Genomic DNA, 22,824 nt, shown 5'->3' with positions numbered 1-22,824 from the left:
AACATTAGAAAAACAAGAAAGCCATTTCTATCATATTCCTAGCATTGTGAGAAAATACCCAAGAGATCCTTATCTAATCCCTTTTATGTTTTTTTCAGATTCCCTTATCACCTTTTCTAACCCCCCTAATCCCAAAGAAATGTGAGAATCTGACGGACCTGTGTTTACAATCATAGTTTAACTTAGACGATGTGTGAATCTCGCTGAGTCTTAGTTTCTACAACTGAAAAGAAATAGGGAAAACACATGCCTTTTAGGGTTATTATGAGACCTCATTGAAATAATGGAGGTGAAATGTGCACAATCCCCAGGACAATGTTAGCTTCCTCTCCTTTATATGTTAATTTTCTTTCCCTTGAAATACATTCAACAGATGCCTTCATAATTTATATAAGATGCCAGAGTCATGAACTTAGTGTTCCTTTTTGTTTCTTTGTTAAGAATACCCTACCTCTTGTGGTAACTGGGTGGCTCAGTTGGTTAAGCCTCTGACTCTTGATTTCAGCTCAGGTCATGATCTCAGGGTTGTGAGATCAAGCTCAGCGGGGAGTCTGCTTGAGATTCTCTCCCTCCCTTTCCCTCTGCCCCACCCTCCACTTGCTCTCTCTCTCTCTCTCTCTAAATTAAATAAATCTTAAAAAAAAAAAAAGCATATCTTACCTCTTGCACACAAATGTCTAGCTATTCCATTGTTTGCACTGTCCATGTACCCATCCTTCAGGTTAGATCCCCTTTGCCAGTTGCTGCCACACCCTCCACCACCCCTTCTTCTTCTTCTTTTTTTTTTTTTTAAGATTTTTATTTATTTATTTGAGAGAGAGAATGAGCACACAGAGAGGGAAGGGGAGAAGCAGACTCCCGGATGAGGAGGGAGCCCAATGCAGGGCTCGATCCCAGGACCCTGAGATCATGACCTGAGCTAAGGCAGACCCTTAAGCAACTGAGCCACCCAGGCACTCCTCCACCACCCCTTCTGACAGGCATGCTGGGAATGAAGGACATAACATATTCAGGCATATTTTGAATATTTATTTGTATCTTTTTTTCCATGAAAGCAGGAATCATGTCCTATATACCTCATATTATGTGACATCTTCACAGTAGTTTCTTGGAAAATGTTTAGGGATGGATGGATGAAGGCAGGAAAAGAGTCAAGGAGAGAAGGAGGGAAGGAAGGGGGAAACGAAGGTGGTAACTAGAAGATAGACGTGGAGAGCCTTTTCTCTCTTTTATAAGCACCTACCTGGAGAATAAAGCAAACTTGTGTTTCTTAATTAGAGCAGTCAGGATTTTAAGAAATCTGGAGCACATTAGTATAGTGTAGCATGGAAATTAGGTGCCTCTCCTAGACATAAATGCCGCCTCATCGTTTGTCTGATCACCCTCAGTGCTTATGGTGAGATCCGGGCAAAACTTTGAGGGCTTCAGATTTTCTGAGCCCTCAAAGTATTTCCATCACTTTTCTAGTAATGCAAAGTTCCCCAGGTTCCTCTACACCCTCCCTTACAAAATCTGCAAATGATCTCATAAGCATGTGTGCATGTGCCTGCAATGAAACCATTGCAGCCATGCAAGTCTGTTTGCACCAGAGATCTCACTTCCACGAAGTCCTGTAGAAAAAAATTTAAATTCCAGAGAAAGCTATTTTTTTTTTAATTGCATATGTGTTTGGGAACGATACTGGAAAATTTCCCCTTCACCCTGAAGTCTTATTTTTCCCAAGCCAGTGCTGAAGTTCGGTTGTTTTCCCGGTTGGTGGATTAGGTAGGATGCTAAAAATGGGTCTTTATCATCAGAAAGTTCAGGGTTTGAAAAGGGTTTTTCAGGATGAAATGGGGCCAAAGGACTATTTATGTACTGGAGTTACTGGTGTCCTGGCATCACATACCTAAGGGTCATCTGGTTTCACAGACAGGATGTTCTTGGACCTGAGCCACCTCACCAAATAAATAAGCCTTCAAGAACACCTAGCCTCCTGGGCATGCCCTGCCCTTGTCCTTCTCTCCTTGTTTGACCTCAGTTCCCTTGCACACTGTAATCTGCTTCCCAATCTCCTTTTGGGCCTGTGAAAGGAGTTTGTTTTGAAAAAATTCCCTCTAAACAAGTAAACTGTCATTAAGACTGTGGAATGCAGTTTACTCATTCAAAAAGTATTGATTGACTACCCACCAAAGCTAGGCACCATAGAAAGTAGGAGCTTAGACAAAATTCCCATCCTTGGAATACTTGTATTTATAAAAGATCCTGTAGTTCAATGGGGATTTTTTAATTCATTTATTAATTCAGTACTCTCTCACTAAAGGCATTTTCTATTTCCAATGTGCTATGATTTATGTGAGGCAACAAAAAAAGGGTTTTCTCTTTCCTCCATCTTTTGTCAATTGTTTGCTTTGTTCAAAGCGAGTACAATGCCATTTCAGTCAAATCACATTTGCTTCTATACAAATAAGTGTCATGTCAAAGTTATTGTATTATTATAGAAGTTAATAAATATAAATAAAAATGCATTTTCAAAATAAAATGACATAAAACTCATTTTATTTTCCTATTTTCCCTAAGAAAGTATGGATTTCCCAGCAAAGTACTCTTTTTTTTTCCTCTTTAATTTTTCTGTCTCTCCCTTCCCTATTCACAAGCACAGTTACATGCTAACAGCAGCCTTTGAAGCCCTAGCTGGATCAGAGGCAATCAGTCCCAGAGAATACTTTGGCAGGAAACCTCAAGGTTCAGGGCCATGCATGTCTTCTGCTCCCTCTCCAGAGATAGTGAGTGATCTTGGAGATGTTACATATTGTGAAGTCCCTAGAAATGGAAAAGCTGTGGGTCACTTAATCATCACATTTTATATTACCCCACTTCTTTTCATTAACTTCTTTCTGGAACATTGTATTGAGTGTGTACAACATGGGAGTAGAACCGTGCTAAATGTTCACTAGGGTGTAGATTTCCCCTGCTATTGTTGGACTCCAAGTGCAAAATGAGGAACCGTCAAAATGCCAACTTGATCCTTCATGTGAGACTCTTCTTTAACCCAAGGCTCATGTATAAAAAAAGTACTGAAAACAGCTGCCCCTCCCCAGTCTGTGGGTCTATTTGTATTTAAAATAAAACCTAAAAATTTAGTTCAGCAGGATCTTTATTGGATTGGCCAGTGCTATCTAAAATAAATGTTTCTCTTGTCAATTTTTCAGTGAACTTGTCAAAACCAAATAAAGAGATTTTCAGTGATCTTCATTCTGTGTGTAAACACAGTGCTATTTATTCACTAAAGGAAACTGCTTCATGAAAATCAAATTATTACTATGCCAACTAGTTTTTTCAAAGTTCTCTTTAGGCCTATGAAATTTTTTTGCAGTGCATTTTGTTTTTAGAAAGATGCTGGCGATTCCTTCCTGCAGGTAATGTGAAAGTAACAAACTCTGATCTATGTGACTACAAGGAGACATAAAGCATAGTTCGACCCTTCCTGGCCACCTCTAACTTCAATCAATATGGCAATTATAACCAAACATAATCAAATCATTTGGAGTGTTAAGACCCAGAAGATTGCAAAAGGCTCTGTAGGAGGTATAAGGGCTCTTTTGATTCTCTCAGATTGACTGGGGAGCTGCCTCATCTCAATGCTTCAAACTCTAACTGAAACCACTCCAAAAGAAGAGAAATGGGATATTAAGAAGCAGATGACCTTTGAATCTATTTACACCTCTGGGCAGACACAGCAGTGAGGCTGTGAGGAGCTGTGAAGGCTATTCTTCAATAGGAATCTTGTGTCTCTTGCATCTGCTTGAAAGGCGGGAAGAGCCACAGGAAGGTTTTCACAGTGTTGGCCTTCTATCTTCCAGAAAAACTCTGCCCCAAACAAACAAACAAGAAATCTTTTACTTTACTCTGCTTTGTCACACTTTTCAAGAATAAGATCATCCTGTCATCTTGCTATATTATCTTCTCCAGTAAGCAGACCCAGTGTCTGAAGTGTATCAGAGCACTGTACTAGTTACCCATCAGATCACTTCGATTAAATTCAATAAATGAGGCAGTAAACATGGTTTATGGTTTATTAAAAGTACAATTGATTGCACACTGAAATATTCAGGGACCTCTGAATAAATCAACTAGTTAGCAAATTCAATATTTTCAGAGAGGCAAATTTATCCCGTAAGTGCTCTGCAAAAATGAAAACACTCTCCTTGTAGCCTTATATGTTCATTCTTAATGGAGTAAGAGCCAAAGACTTAAAGGGGAATTCAGAGGCATTCTTCAAATAAGACTAACTTAACTCCAGTTTGAAATATCTGCATCTTTACTCTTGAAACTCTCCCAAATGAGAAATTCAAAACCCCATTAATCTATTCCTATGTCTCATAAAAACAATTAAGACAGGGGCGCCTGAGTGGCTCAGTCGTTAAGTGTCTGCCTTCGGCTCAGGTCATGATCCCAGGGTCCTGGGATCGAGCCCTGCATCGGGCCCCCTGCTCAGCGGGAAGCCTGCTTCTCCCTCTCCCACTCCCCCTGCTTGTGTTCCCGCTCTTGCTGGGTCTCTCTCTGTCAAAAAATAAATAAAATCTAAAAAAAAACAAAAAACAATTAAGACATTCTTCCTATTTAACTTAAATCTTTTCTTACGTTATTGTAATCTTTGGAAATGAAGAGAGTGTGGGCCAGGAAGAAACATAATGCAAAGGTGTATATTGATCTAGCTCTCCATTTCTGCAGTGTCTGGTTCTTTTATGTAAAGCCCTGTACCTTTCCACCAGAATGACTCTAGCTAAGGTCGTCCGTGACCTGAGTGAGTACTGTCATCCCCACAACCTCTTTAATCCTCATCTGATTTGACCTCATTGCCGAATTTGACCAGCTCACCATCCCTCTTCACCACACTTCCCCACACTACTGCACATTTGGATCTCAGATAGTTTCTCCTTGTTTTCTGTTGCCTCCTATGTCTTCTGTCCCTCAGGAATTTTGGTGTTCAGTCCTCTGTCTTTACCCTGCTTTTCTTAGGTGATACCACCACCTCCAAAGACTTCATCAGTCAATTGACATTAACCCTTAGATAAATACCTTGGACTTAAATTTCTTTCTAAGCTCCACACATATGCTGACTCCTGGAACTACAAGGAGTCTAACAACTATCTCACACCTAACAAGTTCATCTTCCTCTCCAAACCTGCTATGTCTTGATTAGTGACATCACCTTCCATCTAGCTGCCCAAGCCAGGGACCTCATAGTCACCTTAAGCATCTCCTACTTCCTCACCCTCCACATTAACTAGTAACAGATTACACTAATTCTCCTTCTAAAATGCCTTTCAGTATATCCACTCTTCTTTTTCCACTGCCACCAGCTTGGTTCAGGCCTTTAGTGGCTCTCATTTGGTCTGCTTTAAACTGATCACCCTAACATCATTCTTACCCATCCACTCTCATTTCTGCCTCAGAGATCAGGGGAAAGTTAAAGTTCACTTTACAAAACAAAAACGGAACAGAGAGAATTTCTTTGATGGCTCTCTTTTGCCTGTAGATATAAATTCAACCAGCCTGGTTCAAGGGCATTAGACACCGTAGTTGGTGTCACTGCATGCATTATATCTAAAGATAACACACTGGAAGTTAGGAAAAGTGGGTTCTCATCCCACATATGGGTCCATATACTTCTTTTCCAGTCCTAAGTTTTACCATCTGTAAATGAGAGGGTTGGATTAGATGATTTCTGAGGATCTTTCCATTTTGGACATCTTTATGAGAAAGGCAGTTAAATTTAATAAGTTCATATCAGAAGACCAGTTGGGCTGCTTTGGGCTATCACTACAGATATTATGAGCTTAATTCTTATTTTAGTTCTATTAACTATTATTTTATATATAAATAATATATAATATTAATATGTTAACTATTTTGGGGGCATCTGTTCTTTGTCAGGCAGAGAGATCGACAGAAGCAGGAATCAGTTCTAATTCCCTAGGAATACCTGATTTAGTTGTAAGAGAGGAAAACACCCATAAATCCATATTATTTAGATGAATGATTTAATAAACAAATAAATAGGGAGAACACATAACTCTCCCATGCAGGAGAATTCCAAATTCTGATCTATTTACCCTTATCCATAAGAAGATAAAGCATAGCTCCCCATCCCTTTAGTGTGGGCACCCTGCAAAGTCAGAGTTTGGAAAGATGAAGAAGAACAGACTATGTGTGATCAGCAAGAAGAAGTGAGAAGAGGGTTATCCAGGTTATCCACCTGTCCAACACACCTGTCGGAGAATGAGTGAGCTTGGACTTGAGAAAGTTTGGCATCAAAATCTAAGTCAATTCAATTTGGTACACGAAGCTTGAAGGCATAAACATGGGTTCCATGCAAGTTTTGAAGGTAGTTGGGATGAAAACATTGTCGTTCAGTGCAGGATAAACAGGAGGTAGAGATAAATTCATTGAGATCTGGACGAGGTGATGCTGAGGACAGAATCCAGGCTCCTCACAGAGACCATCAGCAGGCACCAGAGAAGGTGAGAGCTGGAGTTCAATCTCCAATCCTTGCAAGAGAACTGAGATACTAAACCCCAACTTGAGACCAGACCAACAAAGCAGGGCTTAGAGAGGGCCTGAAACCCCATAAAGATGTATCTGTAAGCTTACTTTGGCACTCTGAACATCAGATTGCATAAACATGTCTAACTTGGACCCCACTCATCACTGGAGAAGAGACTCCCCAAGTGTTCTTTGATCTGCTCAGCACCAGATTAGATGCTGGGTAGAGCTGAGCCTAAGCAAAGGAGCTGTCTCTGTCCACAGACGGGCAAGGCCCAAAAAGCCAGGGCCTGGCAAACAGGGTCTTTAGCCACACAAGGGAAAGGTGGATCCCAAGCAGACCCAAAGAGTTAGATTGGAGCATTTCTGTGGCCACCATACAACTATAACTCTACCCAAGTATCCACTTACAGGGAAGAGACCTCCGTAAAATGAATATATAGTAAGATTCAAGCAAATAGAGATATAAGCCAGCTTTTCAAATAATAAGTGTCTTGAGCCTCTCTTGCTAAAGGGCAGCATCATCTTCAAAACATTCAGTGTTACAAGGAAGGAAGAGGAAAAATTTATTTCTCTCATCATATAAAAAGAACTACAGAAAATTAGTATAGGATACATAGCTATACTCTAATTTTGGCCAAACAGATCCTTGTTGTTTAGAACGCTTGTTTCAAATAAAACCTACCCTCAAGAAAGAAAGAGATTTGCCAACCATATATCTTATAGATTGTATCCTGTGTTAAAATATCAAATGAAGCCAAACAATCTGAGGGCTCATTCAGTTCTTTTAAAATCAAGCCAAACACCATTATTTTTTAGGGTCCCACAGTGATTTATCCAGGAGGAATATTCCCTTGACTGAAAGCAAAATGTTCACCCCCTGTGTCTAATTAGGTTTTCCAGGCACCCGCAGACAGTGACAATAGTCACACTGTGAAAGTAAAATTAAGAGTCAGATCATTTTCTAGCAAGTTGAGGAGTATATCTGGCCAACCTAGAGAATACCTTTGTTCCCACAAGTTCTAAGATTTTCTTAGCAGACAATCTCCATTTTATTCTCTAAAGGGAAATTCCCTAAAAATTGGAGTTCTGTGGGCCTGGGGTGGGAGTGTGAGCAGATGATATACATCTGCTTGTAGTGCAAGACAGGGATGGGCAAGACATTCTTTCTTCATCAGTCGCTGTAGGAGAGGGGTCATGGTGGCAGGTGTTGTCACACGTCCCTTCTACTAGAAATGCCTGGGAGGAACAGAGGAGGTGCACAGGTCACAGCTGCCTCCATCTCAAAACAGACCAGTTGTGGACTCTGTCCTAAGGTAACTTGGATAAGTCAGTAAGTCATTTGGCATCCAACGCCCTCTCTTGTCTTTGTTTGTTTGTTTGTTTCCATTGTAAAAGAATATATTTTGATTAGTTCATTTCAAAGATCAAAGATATTTTTGGTACTAGTCGGGGAGACTGGAGGACAATGCCCTACTGCTGGTTCTCTTCATCCCAGTTCCCAGTGTATAGTAGTCAACTGTGTTCACATTTACCAAAAGGAATGCTTCCTGGAAAGGGATGGAGAGGGTTGATTTACTGAGAGGGGCTAAAGTAATTCAAGGCACATGGATTTATACCAGGAGAACATCTGCTTTACAGATCCTCAGATTGGTACATAGAAATAGAAAGCTAGAATCTTGAAAGTAAGGATGCAGACTCTCAGTTTGATCAAGAAGATGATGAGACCCAAGCAGCTGTAGCTTGGTATGAGTGGTTGTGTTGTTTTTTTTTGTTTTGTTTTTTGTTTTCAGTGGATCTAGAAAGTAACTATGAAAGCTAATCTGTTCTTTAACAAAAGAAACATGTACCGATTTATGTGCTGCCCCAAACATAGTTTTGTAGTTCTCTAGTTACCTGTGAATGTTGCATATTTACTTCTACCCCATCTGCTCTTTAAGAACTGGAAGCTCCTCTAAGGGAAACAGGAAGCTGTTTTTGATTCTGATGAATATATGCCAACTCCCCAGCGAGGGACCCTGAGAAAACATGCTAACCATTTGCTCGCTTACAGCTTATCACTCGCTATTGTTCAGTCTCTCAGAAATTAAAGATTTACATGCACTCATGGGCATACAAAGCCTTGGGTTTTATTTCCTTGTGTTTGGATTTCTGGATCTGGGAAAAACTAGCAATTATTTCGTTTCAAAAGAATATTTAACTCTAATGTTCACATAACAAATAACACATAAACAAATAGTAAACAATGTTGACATAAACAAATATGATTTTTACTTTGAAAGAGGGCTTATAAGCCACAGAAATGAATAAGTTCTTAGAATACACAAGAGTCATGTATAATATGCATTTTTTATAAATATGTATTACAACATAAGTCCTTTTTCTTAAATTTATTTATATTCTCATTTCCTCAGTTTGTTTACTCTAGAGGGATCAATTAGCAAATCTCATCTTCTAAAATTAAATTCAGTTTCCATCTCTTTAAGAGATTATGAATAATATAGATATTAATTTTCAAATTTGTTAATTTCCAGTAGAATGAGATACAGAGAAGGCCTTAATTTTCACATAATCGATTTTTAAACAACACATTTCTACAAATAATTCTCTGAGAAGAGATTCATTAAAATTATATGGATATAATACTGAGGCATCAGCATAAAAATATGGTATATATAATATTTTGCACTCTTACACAAGTGTTATTCTCTTCAAAATAAAAATTTTTCTAAACTATAAATTTCCAGGGTGCCTGAGTGGCTCAGTCAGTTAACCATCTGCCCTCGGCTCAGGGGCTCACGAAGTGTGGTCTAGTATGAAGAACAATAGGATGTCTCTTGAAATGTCATATTTACTCTAAGACATTGTTTTTTGATTTGTGACAATGGAGAAGAAAAGTGCTTTGGACTAGGATTCAGGTGAAGTAACTTGATGAAGTATAGTGAAGATCAAATGGGCAATATGTATTAGCCCCTTGCTGATTCCACTTTATGTTTGCATGGCATTTTTCAGCTTGTTAAGGAAAATAACTAAGAAGTGAATTTTATCATTATGCAAATATGCAAAGCTATGGAAGACCTGTTTAAAATATTCTAAAGAATATGTAGCTCATCTTTTAAATGCTGGGGCGGCGGGTGGGGGGGTTGTTGCAGGAAAGGGAAGATCTCTGCCCAGATTGTTTGGAAAAAGTAGTGTCCTTCTGTCACTATGTGAAAAAGGGACAGGGAGATTGGGACCTAGAAGAGAGAGTATCGGGGCAGGGGTTGTCTTCCCTGGGTTGCTGTAGGGCCAGTCGTCTTTAAAATTGAAAAGCTCATATTTCTTCTATATGAATTCAGTGGCCATTTTGGAATCACCCACTTCTAAGCCTGCCCTCCTGAGTAACCCTTCAAGCTTTTAAAATAATATCATTTCTCTGATTATTCCCTTCCTTTAAGCACTGTTTTAGATTTCTAATGTAACAAAATGATCAGATATACCTTTTTCCATTAAGTGCTACAAATCAAATTGGTTTCTTGGTTCAACAGTAGTGACTAGCTTTAAAAAAAAATCCCCAAATCTAAAGAAATATCACTGAGATGACAAGCACTGGAGGTGAATGTGTCTGCATGCAGGTGTTGATTTGAGGATAGTTTCAGGGAAGTATTAGGCTCCATTTTTAGAATTTACTATTCACTGCAAGTAGATGGCACCTATTTTACTTACACTCAACACCAACCCTCAGTGACACTTTGCTGTGGCCCTGGAACAAGAATTTTCCCAGCACAACTAGAATTTTCTTTTACCATTTGCTAGCTATTTTTTTAGGAGTTCTGAGGCAAATGTCCACAATTAGCTCTTAAACAACTGTAGAGAACAGAAATATTGATCTTGCCATAAAAAGAACTGAAGTATTCCTATGACTAGTTGTGTGATGTTGGTGAGTTACTTAAATTCTTCTCAGTTGCAAAATTTCCTCCTGTAAAATCCTTAATATAATACCTACCTCATAGGTCATAGGAGATGGAAGGTCATTAGGGATATACAATGACCTTATCTAAAGCAGGGAGGACAAATCGATTTCAACTTAAGTAATACATCTAGTCACATCTGTAATGCTTAGAAGGAGTTTGGAACCATATCCATGTTGAGCAGGAAAGAGCGCTATGGTTGATTAGTGATGTCTGTCATGAGAGCCAAGTATAGGAGTGGGGCATATAAATGACATCCCTGATATAAGATATTATTTATTATTTAACCATCTTGGGTGGCATCTCCTTCTTCTAGGAAGCCTTGACTGATTGAACCTAACCAGTCTCCTTATTCTGATGGAGAAGTCAGCTTTGTAAGTTTACTCAGTCAATGAGAAGTTATTTGAATAAAAATATCAATCATAAGTGTAAATAGCAGCATTCATCATTGTTCACTCTTCAAAAGCAGATAGTCTACAGTAAAGCCACACAGATCAAAGACATCCAGCAAAACTCTTCTCTTAAAATGAGAAAAACATCTTAATACCTGCAGCTGTGTTTTCATTTTGTTTTGTTTGTTGTTATTTATGGTCAGAGGGCAATATCTGACACTGTTTTCCTTTATCACAATCAATGTGACTGTTTGATTTAAAAGAAGGATTCAGTGCAGGAGAGAAAAGATGCTAGAGAAGTAAAGAAGGAAGTTTCAAATTAAAGAAGAATGGAGTGAGAATTATAAGGAAACGCAGATCAAAGTGATAGGGCTGAGGGGCAAAGAAGGGACCAAAAAAATGGCTGATAAGAGCAAAAAGACAAAAGACAGGGTGAAGAGCAGTTAGAAGGAAGGAAGTCAGAGAAAAATATGTTTTCATTTATGCTACTCCGGAAGGATATTTTAAAACATGATGTCACTTCCATGTCAGTATAGCGAAGATATTTCATAAAACAGAGCTGTATTTCTTTTTTCCATCAGGACCAGATTATTGCCCCCTACAGATTTGATTTTTCATTTTTTTTAGCATAAGTCTTACAGAGAAATGCTGAAATGATTTACTTTCAAAAAAATTATGGCTTACTTAGGACACCCTTAAGAACATTCCTAAAATCAAGATAATCTAATCTTACTTTCACTTTGTGTATCCCATAAAGCTATTTAATTCTGAATTTAAAGTCTCTGAAATATCTGTATCATATAAAGGGGAATCACTGCCAAACCTGATCTCACACTTTTAAGAATAATAAATCTTTTCTTTTTTATGAACGTCCAAGCAATAATGATGTCCTCGACACAGAAGCAATTTCACTTTAAAATGTAACTTTCCTTCATAAATTTGCAAATCCAAACATAACACTTTGGATCTTATTAGAAATACAAAAGAAATACAAAATTTTTATTTTTATTTCTACTTGACTACCTCAGTAAATTGGAATTTGGGGATTTCCTTGAACTACAAAATTTTTCTTAGAGAAGTATAGATACGTGTTTCCCTTATAGCAAAGAATGAATCCCTACCATGCTTTGTGTGTTACAACCCCCAAATGGATCCCTTCCAGGCTCTGCGCATATGCGTATGTCTGCACACACCCAGTTCAGTGTATGTGAGCCTCTGTGTCCCCCCCCTCCCCCTGCCTCCCAGGATGTGATCCATTACAAAGCACAGTTCCTTAGAGCATCTTACAGCCAACTCTCACCTCAACTAATGATAGGTTTTGCTGGATTGATTCATTTCCCAGGAGTGGGATCTGATATAACACATGATATGGACTATATAATAGGCCTATAAACATTTACATGAACATATGACCTGTTAAACAATGCAAATGTTCATAGTAAGTGAAAGCCTAAGGAAATTAATGTATATCCATTTACTGGAATACTATGCAGCCATTATAGACCATATTCAAGTATTTTTAAAGATATAATTGAAAAAATCAGGATTCAAAATGGTATATACAGCATAATTAGCATCATTATACACACAGAGTGGGGCAAATAAAATTAATCGTTATAAAAGGACCAAAAGGAAATAATACTATCACTGTGACTGGGTGGCTAGATTATAAGTAATTGTTTTCCTTCTATGTTTCCATTTGTTTTCAACATTTACTTTAAAGAGGTTATGCAATTTTAATAGTATGCTTTTATTTTAAAATACGTAACAAGACCAGGTTTTTTTAAAATTTCTAAGTGAACTTTTTAAAATTTTTATTTAAATTCAATTTAATTAATATATAGTGTATTATTAGTTTCAGAGGTAGAATTTAGTGATTCATCAGTTGCATATAGCAGCCGGTGCTCATTACTTCAAGTGCCCTCCTTAATGCCCATCACCCAGTTAACCCATCCCCCTTCCCACCTCCCCTCCAACAACCCTCAGTTTGTTCTCTATTGTTAAGAGTCTCTTACGGTTTGCCTCCCTCTCTGTTTTTATCTTATTTTATTTTTCATTTCCCTTCCCCTATGTTCATCTGTTTTGTTTCTTAAATTCCAACATATGAGTGCAATCATACAGTATTTGTCTTTCTCTGACTTATTTCATTTAGACAAGTTTTGTTTTTGTTTTCCTCCTAAATTCATCTTTTACTGTCAAATAAGAGAGGATCAAGGCAAGTCGTAACAGTGATAAAAGAAACAAGAAGTGGGCATTCCAGTTGGGAACCTGGGATGAGACATGAAAGCTGCCATAAAGGGGTCTGAAGTCAGCCAGGTATAGCTGCAGCTACATCGTTATATGGTCAAAGTTACAAACTGGGATTAGTCCACCGAGAAATGGAAAGAGGGACAGAAGCCCAAATTTACAGCCAAAAAAATAAAAAAATAAAAATAAAGGAAAGGAACAGGAGGCAAGACGCTGGCATATCATGGGGTATCTCTTATAATTAATAGAATCCGCATACTCTCTGCCTCTTTGGAGAGAACTAAGCCACCAGCCAAGACTGATGACCAAAGGGGCACTTAGTCAGCAATACAGAGTGCACAGAAGTACTCTTCCTCAGGAGTCATGGTGGCGTAGAATCATCCCATCAGAAATGAGGCAAACTCTTGGATGTCTTTTGAGTTCAGCTGAGCAATCATGCTGATATTCAGGAGTTTGCTACTTGCATACTTATTCTTCATGGTGAAGAATTTGGTTAAGTTTTCATTTATTTTCACTACATTTTTGGCCATATGCTACATGAATTCCAATACTTCATTCTCTGCATATCCAGTAAAACTGCTGCTTTAAGTTCCATTTTCCTTAGCCTAGAATCATCTGGGACAGGCAGGAAGCAGCCATTGCCTCCTTAGAGGGGTGATAGTGCATCATTTCATAGTCAGTGAGAGTCGCTCCATCAAATATGGGGAGTTAGCACATATCCTGCCCTTACCTCCTCAAGTACACACATCTGTCAGCAGGGCCTTGCTACAAATACTAAGGGATGCAAGTCATAGTACACACCTGAATCTTATCCCAGACACCCATCATGCAGTGGAAGGCCTGACTGCTGTCAGTCCTCATTCAGCCTGCCTTTCCATTCAATCCAGCTGAGGTGTGAGGGAACCCCCAGAACAAAATAGAAGGAAGAGAGCAAAGGGCAATTGAAACAAGGTAAACAATTGCAAAGCACAAAAGTTATTCCAGTTGTAACCAACCCTTGTGCTTTTTCTTTCTTTCTTTTTTTTAAAGAAAGAGTGGTATGGTGAAACATAGTATTAACCTATTAGCTCATTCCATCAATTTCTAATTCAATATCATTCTCTGAGGGCCTCCTTTGGTCCAAGCACCCTCTCAGGCACTGAGATTGCAACAATAAATAAATAAATAAATAAATAAATAAATAAATAAATAAAAAATAAACAAACAAACTTGTGCAGTTTATAGTCTTGGTTGGGAAAGCTGAATTTTAATAGAAAAAAAATCATGAACTAGATAACTAGATAGTTTCAGGTATTGGTAAGGGTATGAAGATAATAATAGGATGACGTGACCAGGAGGTCTACTTTAGACAGTCAGGAAAGGACTGTTTGAAGAGGTAACATCTGAGCTGAGTCATAAAGATACCAAAACTGGCCTGGAAGGATGGTGTATCTTCAGAGGATGATCTCACATAAAGACAGGACCTGCAGAATGCAACACCTTCCATGAAAGGAGATAAGCTAGGGAAAAAGTTTCTGTTGAAGGAGACAATGAAGACATGCTGTTCCATCTTGGCTCTGGGTGGAGGGAAGGGACAGGTAGAAATGGTTCCCTGAGAATTTATGAGTCTGATTCACATGAGTTACAGCCAGAATTTACACTGTTCACATGGATCGGGGGTGGGGGGATGTGGAGCTTAAAAATTAGTTTAGAATGAGAAGTTACTTATCATAAACAAATGGAAAGCATCTTAAAGTTGGTCCCCCAAAAGAATTCCCACAAAGTATCTTCCATAAAACATACTCACAATATTGGGTGCCTGGGTGGCTCAGTCATTAAGCGGCTGCCTTCGGCTCAGGTCATGATCTCAGAGTCCTAGGATCGAGTCCCACATCAGGCTCCCTGCTCAGCAGGAGGCCTGCTTCTCCCTATCCCACTCCCCCTGCTTGTGTTTCTGCTCTCTCTGTCTCTGTCAAATAAATAAATAAAATCTTTAAAAAAAAAACATACAATATCAAAAAAGGAGAAACAGACACAGAAAGACTGCAAACATTAGAATTATCAAATGCTTGCCCTAAAATAATTATGCTCAATACAGTTACATAAATAAAATTATCTATTTAAAGTATAACAAAGAGGAGCCTATGAATGAGATATACTTGGAAAAGAATTAAATAGAGCTTATAGAAAAAATCAAAATAATTTCTAAAAATGACATTAGAAAGTCAACCAATAGTTTAACCAGGAGATGAGGCATAAGTGGGAAAATGTGTAAAAGTACTTTGTTGGACCAATATAAAGCACTGATAAAGTTAGGGGTTGGTAGATTTATGAATATAAAGCTGGCTGCCCCTGATTACTGCCAATGGGATGTTGGAGAAGAGAGAGGTGAGCTTATCAAGCATACTCTCAGGGCAGAAATTTTCCCTGCATCCTCCTTCTACTGAGAGAAGAATATGAGCTTCAAGAGAGAAGGATCCAGTATAACTTATTCACCAGTGGACCTGCAGCATTTGGAATAGTTCTTGGTCAGTGCTCACTACACATTTGTTAACTGAATGAATGAATGAATGAATGATGATGTATTTAGTAAATAGTTGGTAGAAATCCTACAATGCTATTTGGAGATTTTAGTCTAATTCTGGGACTACACATCTCTAAAATATCTAGAGAAAAAAACAAAAATTTCATACCATTAGAAAATATTTTTATGCCAATGCTAAATGCCCAGATGTTGCTATCTAAAGAATTTGGATTTCTGTACATCATTGCCAGGTTATAGTGGTCTCTTTTATCATCCTCTTATTTGGTCATGTTGACAAAACCTGAGCAATACTCCAACAGTCCCTGTTCCATCCCCCCACCTCCTGCACATTTTGCGATACTGAATTTAAAACATTTAAATGCCATCCAATGGGGCATTGATGTAGTCTTCAGAATTTCAAACCTCTTTATCAGTTCTCACAGATTATTCCACACTTGTCTTTAATGCAGCATATCAGTTGAGGAAGTGGAAGGGGAAAAACATGAGTAAATAATTTTCACTACTGAATCTCTTCCAGTCTGTGCCACATTGCATATCGTAAGTGTATTCTCCTCTGGCCATGGTGACTTTTTTTCTGGCTCTCAAGCGGATGTGATTTCATCAGTACAAAATCAGGTGAAAACCCAGCCATTTCATCTCCAAGACAATCTATAAGTCTGCATATATGATGCCATTCCCTCAAGATCAGCTTCAAATTGGGCACTTCATCTGCAAGGCCATTTATGGTCCTGAAAGGGAACAAAATGGTGGCTTTATGACTATGTCTCACTGGGATCTCAATGCCGCTTTTTTTAAGCAGGGTCGTTTTTGTTCACAGGGGTGGAATAGATTTCCTAAAATGGATAGAGGCTTAGCAAAACAGGATAATGAGTAGGCTCTGCCAATCTGCTATAATCTTTATACCCTGAAAGCCTAATTGAACTATAAAACTCAGAGTAATAACCACAAGTTATATATGAATGACAAGCTTGTAACTAAATTACTAAAAGATTAATATTGCTATCAGCTTTCATCCCCAGCTATAAGGTCCTATGCAAGAGCCTACACAATTTTTCACTCTTTTCTAGGCACTACAGGTAGAAGAAAACTGTTTCCTACATAGGAAGTTTTGGAAGGAAGAACAGGTATTCTAAAGTTCAAGTGATAGTTCTCCAAAGACCTCTGAGATTGAGATCAATTCCTGCAGAACATTTACTAAATTCTAATCCCTGGCAAATCTACAGCTTCACATAGTTTGAAGTTTGATTGCAAGTGAAAGGAAGCCTCAGTTCATTTGTATCCAGCTCAGAGACATTTTTAACGACAATTATTACCACAAACCCTATGTAGACAAGCGCTTGACAGAACCAACATGTGCAGCTTTCTGCAGCAACAGACATCAGAAAATGCCTGCAGCCATTGGGGTGAAATAGCCCCTCTTGAAAGAGACAAATAAGTGGTGTGGAGTGATCTCTTATCCAGGTTCCCAGTATTAGATTACAAAGCAAATAAGAAACCTAGTTTGCAAACTAAATTTCTAAGCATCTCTCATAGCTGTATGACATAAAGTTCCATCATATGTTATAAGAATGTGCCATTTGAGATATTAATGACTTCATTACTGCATGCAAAGGGACAAGTACACATTGGAGGTGAGTTGCCCAGAAAAGTAGAAACATGGCTATTTCTGATTGCACTTACACTTGTACTGCAGCAAGTTCTTGATAAATGACTTGAAAGATTTGAAACTTGCTTGGATGCTATAGAGATTGGTCCTGAGAACATAGGGAAAGGTTTATTACGACACTCTACTGGGCCTAAAATAATGCTAGAAAGAAATACAAGTATGTATGAGATGCTTAAGTGTGCATTAAAAGAACACTTTTATGTAAATCTGAATATCAACCATGAGAAATGTTGAGTCCCAAGTTTGCCAGAAAATAAGTTATTATAGACAGAGGAGAATATACTAGTAGGTTGTACAGCATGGTAGAGATGCACAAATTTTCTACAAATACCTTTAACCATGAAGAATTATTTCTATCTCTGGCACCTCCTCAACCAATGTGATCTGTCCCACTGGAATTGATACAGTGTTCTAAAATTCCTTAAACCTACATCAGCACCCTGGAGGTTGGATGGATTAAGATTCATTTCCTTAAGGTGTATAGAGTGCTTAGGGAAGGTGGAAGAGAGGACATGGCTTGGGATTTGGCCGTATGACATTAAAGGGAAATAATAGGGAAAAAAGGAGGAAATTCTGTCAATCATCTATGTATTTGATATATTCTAGAAACCCTAAAGCTCTAGACATTTAGACATTTTGCAACTTTTTTTTTCATTATGAAGACAAAAGATCCAGTTTTTAGTCTAAATGTTTTCTTCCTCCCCCCCTTCCCCCGGCTATTTTGGGGAGGCATAAACCCAGAGTTAAATTAAAGCCTTGAGTTACATTTCAAAAATCATAGACAAAGAATTTGCAATTATTTTTCTCCACATTAAAAATCATGGCCAGGATCTAAGCTCGCAGAAGTGAGTGACTTCACTTTTAGTATATTCTTCACCTCTGAAGAGAAAAAAACTGTTTTCGCATCATCTATAGTTTCATGCTTGAAACAGCACCTAAGGTATATTCATGAACCAGACAAGGCCTTATTACTGTTATACAATTCCATTTTGGCATCTACTGAGCCATGAAAGCAGTTTCATTTTTATGCGAAATATGCCAGATGGCACTGCATGGTTAAAACAAACACACAGAACTCAATTCTACTGCAAGCACTTTCCTGGAGGGAACATGTGATCATGTGGTTATATTATCTGCACGTGGTACTTTAAGAGTAACCAAAGCCCTATGTTGGAAGATGCTTTTGTTGGTGTTTTGTTTGTTTGTTTGTTTTGGCAAGGGAGGAGTATAGCTGGGGGAGTTACTGAGAATCACCCTGCTAATAACTGAACTGCCAAGTGGTGGTGATGTGTAGCCCAAGCAGAGCTTCTAAAGAACTCAGATTGCTATTAAAAAAAAAAAAATTCCTATAGGAGCTAATGCAGGTAGAATGGGCTGGAAAAAAAATACATTGGATTGTCTCTGGATGGAGAATGAAGTCTCTTGATAATTCAGTTAAACCACATAAGATTTAAGAGCTGGAAGAGTTATTCTAATACAATTATTGCAAAAACAGGAGAGATTCAAAAGTCATTTCCTTCAAAGAAACTAAGTGTTAAATATTATCTTTATAAGCAGGAACAACATTAATAGTATGAAGGCTACATAAGTATGTGAGAAAAATACACCCTGTATGTAATAAAATCAATTAAAGTGAACAAACATTGACCACCTGCTACCTTCCTAGCATTGTACCAGGTGAAATGGGAGATACATGACCTCAATTCATTTATAATCTTAGAGGAAACAAGTTTCAAATGCATAAAGCAGAACTAAAATTGAATACTATATTGCCTAATATGCAATAATGAGGGGTAATCTTAGTGGCTCTAACCCAGTAAGTTGCTACAAGTCCTTATGGGGATTTGAGGTAAGCCTTACCACTCTGAGTATCGGCCCCTTTTGCCAAACCTTGAATAAGGTCAGAGGAGATCTAGTCTTTGTCCTTAGATCAAACATTGTCACCCTCATTTGGAGCTGAACTTGGAGCTTACCTGTTCTAAATCCATGTCCAATCTGCCCACCTCTCCGCCCATTTACTAACAACCCAAGTCTTACTTGTGCATTCCCAAATGCACATTCCCTGTAGAGGAATACTATTTCAAATTGCCAAGAGTCATTTCCACGCTGGCAACAACAGGATTCAGATCCACCCTATGAGTAAGGGAATGAGGGACCCATGAGGGCAACTGGAGCTTGAAAGAACTGGAAAAAGGAACCATCAATATGAAAAGTGGGAACAAAATTAAGAGGATAGGATGGCTGAAAACAAACCTCACTCATGTCATAGTTGCCCAGGCAGGCCTTCTGCTCCGCCCTACTGAGCAGAACCTACTGAGTAATCACGAGTGAGGAAATGTCTTAGACACAGAACCACCTGGCAGAAAAGGACCTTGGAGATGATGATATTTTGATTTTCAACAGTCAAGAGTAACTCACTCAAGGACATGACCGTGAGTCCCAGGTGCTCTCCCCAATGTCCTAGAAGGCTTCCTGGGACAAACCAGTGCTGCATGCTGTGGGTGATACCTTTCCTGAGGGAGTAAAGAAAGAAGGCGAATCTGGCAGCCCTGCTAAAGAGTCAGTTCTTATTTTTCCTTTTCTTTCTAGCTTTTTCTTAATCCCACAGTTGGTACATATACTATTAATTTTGGTACATATTCTCAGTCACATAGTTGGTACATATACTGTCTCATTTTCTAACCTGATACATGTGAACATCTCCCAGTCTAGCTTATAACATTTCAACAGAGCCAGGATGAGGATGAGGTGAAAGAGGCAACTTGCACAATCCTGAGACTGTGTTTCCTTACGTTTTTCACACTCCTCTCCTGCCTCACTTACCTCACGTTAGACCCAGCCCTCCATTTTAACAAATCTAACCATTTTGACTGTGTGCCTGATTTATTTACAATACAGGTCAAGATAGAGAATTGGGAAGCCTATTATTCAGATAATTAGCCAAAAAGATGACACATATAAAATGAATCTCTAACAGCATCCCTGACCCTTTCCTGCATAACAATTATATTAGCAAAACAGAGATGGAACACCAATGCCTTGGAACTGACTATGAAAAATATATAATTAACATTAGTATGTTAAAGGATTCCAAACCCAAAATAATCACAGCATCGCAGGCAGACTTATTTTAGATATATTTCAAACATCAATCTCTTGCCCATGGGTTTTAAATTTAATTTGAAACACATTTTGCTGTCTAAATTATACGAGTAATAATTGCCTTGAAAAGAGAAAAACTGCTCCATACTATCGCCACATGACAAATGAGAGAATAAGTAAGCGGGACAACTGGCAAAAAATGAGAAGGGCACATCTCACGTGTGATCATTTGCTAGAACGTGAAGCTTTTGAGCTTTTGAAATGTAGACGAGATTAGAATGTGGCTTCTCTTTTGCATAAGTACTGCTATTTGAATTAGGGCACTTAACTCTATCAGCACCAAGGGCTGAACTGATCAGTAAGATCCCTCTCATGTTGTTATGAAATGATGCTCAGGCCGAGACAACTGGGGCTAATGCTTTGCAACATAGAGTGAGCACAAACCATCCAATGGACAACTGTGAGTCTCAAGAGCCTGAATACGGATAACAAATCAGAGAAGACAGTGACAGTTCTGAAACCCTAAGGCAAACCCAAACCAGCTTAAACACCAAAGGGAAGTTGGTTGGTGCAGGGACTCCCAATTTACAGTTGAGTCATCGAAAAGCAGGAAGGTTAGGGATGCATTTGGGCCTCCGGAACAGCTAAGAGTGATGAATGCCTCTCTCTCAATCCCCTTCTCCCTCTCTGTCTCTCTCTCTCTCCCCGCCTCCCCTTCCTCTCTTTCTCTTTCTCTTTTCTATTTGTGTCTTTCTCATATTGGATTCCTTCTCTCCCACTGCAGCCCCCTTCTTTTTCCAAATATCAAGAAATTTGACCTGGAGAAAAGGGTCACGTGAGAAAAGGGCAGCCCTGACATAGCCACATAGTAACCTCCCCGAGAAGAGAGGGGGTAAGGAAGGATGTTGCTGGAGAGACAATTCCATAGATGTCTTTTTAGCATTCATTCTAAATGTCACCTTGTGCCAAAGACCGCTTTACAACCTTTAAAGAAGAAGAACCCCAACAGATGTGTGCTAAAGACTAAGCATTTCCTTATTTTATGTAACTTAAAAGATGGGAAAGAAAGAGGGCATGGGAACTGCTTTTAGAGACAACACAATACACATATTTATATGGCCTATCTTTCCTGTGTTGGGGACACTGACTTTATCTTGTCAAGAGGGAAAAATAGGGACAGGGAAAGTTGGGTCACTGATCTCTTCTTGGTCACACCATTCAGAGAATCACCATCCATGTCTCCAATAGCCAGTACATGAATCAGCATTTGAGGCAGTCTTGTGTTGTGGTGGTTGTGTTGTTTCATTCTGAGGAGTGAGGGAGCAGAAGAGGCCTGCTGCTGTGAATCTCAACATAAGGAAATTTTCTAGACCAATGCTCGGCAGATACTTCTCTTTACCCTCATGGGAAGAAATTTCCTGCCCTACAGGAGTATCAGTCAGCAGTTCTCTGAAAAGATGAAAGAGAAAAGTTGACCCTGCTTTCCTGATTGTAATAATAGTAGCAATATAAAATAGCCATAACAACATCAACAACTAGTATTATAACTTTTAAATAAAAACAGCTAACATTTATTTATAGTTTGCAGTACATAGGTATAGCCCTGGAAGTTGTTCGTGCATATAACCACTCCACTTTTATTACAAACTAATGATGAGAATCCGGTTGCCAAATGAGGTATATATTCTTAAGACCCTTAAAACCTAGCAAAGCACAATTACTAAAATTCAATCTACCAATTAACACAATGGTTAGGCATGTGATTGTTGTTTAAAATCCAGTGATTAGCCAGATGAGTCTCCCTACATTAAACCACCACCCCCAGAAACTCTGTTGCCAAATGTTGTCAAGGAAAAGAAGGAAAAGTATTTCTTTGCTTTCTCAGATACTGTAGGGATTTCCTGTGTGGTCGCGACATTTGAGTGGTACAACCTGTTGTCTGAACAAATTCATCAGTTTGGTCATGAGGTATTCTTAACAAATGGACCAGTCTGTATCTAAGAACACATAAAAAGAAAAGAAAAGAAAAGAAAAAAAAAAACTTCTAAGAGTTAATCACATCTCTACAGAATCTATTGTTTTGTAAAGAGAGCGAGCTCTGCTTGTATTCCTTTTCCAGTTTTGAAAATGGGTCTTGCCCTTTTGGCTCCTTTATGGATTGAAAATGTTAATTCAATAATATTTATTTTGCACCCAGAAGGACCTATCCCTTGAATGTCTCGACAAAATAAATGCTTCAGTTAAATTTGACTATGCTTTGCCGGTAGCTCTTAAGATATTTCCCCCCTGAATTAATGAAACATACAAAATTCAGATGGTAGCATATGGTGTCTTCCATGGGAACATTTCATTTAAATTACTGAGAATTCTGCAATCTGATTCCACTTTAATAAACACACAAAAAGTACTTCTTAT

The 22,824-nt window shown here is 38.5% G+C and overlaps 2 long non-coding RNA genes across 2 annotated transcripts in view; one reads left to right on the top strand and one right to left on the bottom strand.

Moving 5' to 3' along the window:
• The window catches only part of LOC145723718 (uncharacterized), a 44,469-nt gene extending 29,405 nt beyond the window's left edge, over window positions 1-15,064 (bottom strand). The window contains exons 1-2 of the long non-coding RNA XR_014148973.1: window positions 14,904-15,064; window positions 3,686-3,849 (exon numbers count right to left, since the gene is read on the bottom strand). This is a non-coding gene — a long non-coding RNA (uncharacterized LOC145723718). The remainder of the gene's footprint in view (window positions 1-3,685; window positions 3,850-14,903) is intronic.
• LOC145715952 (uncharacterized) overlaps window positions 1-22,824 on the top strand; it is a 519,543-nt gene that overhangs the window by 58,795 nt on the left and 437,924 nt on the right. The window lies entirely within an intron of this gene.

Source organism: Leptonychotes weddellii, chromosome 10 (genome assembly GCF_054177405.1).
Source record: "Leptonychotes weddellii isolate Sample4059 chromosome 10, ASM5417740v2, whole genome shotgun sequence".
In the NCBI taxonomy this organism is placed as follows: domain Eukaryota; kingdom Metazoa; phylum Chordata; class Mammalia; order Carnivora; family Phocidae; genus Leptonychotes; species Leptonychotes weddellii.
The sequence above is the reverse complement of the archived record's forward strand: the minus strand, read 5'-3'. Positions and strand labels throughout refer to the sequence as shown.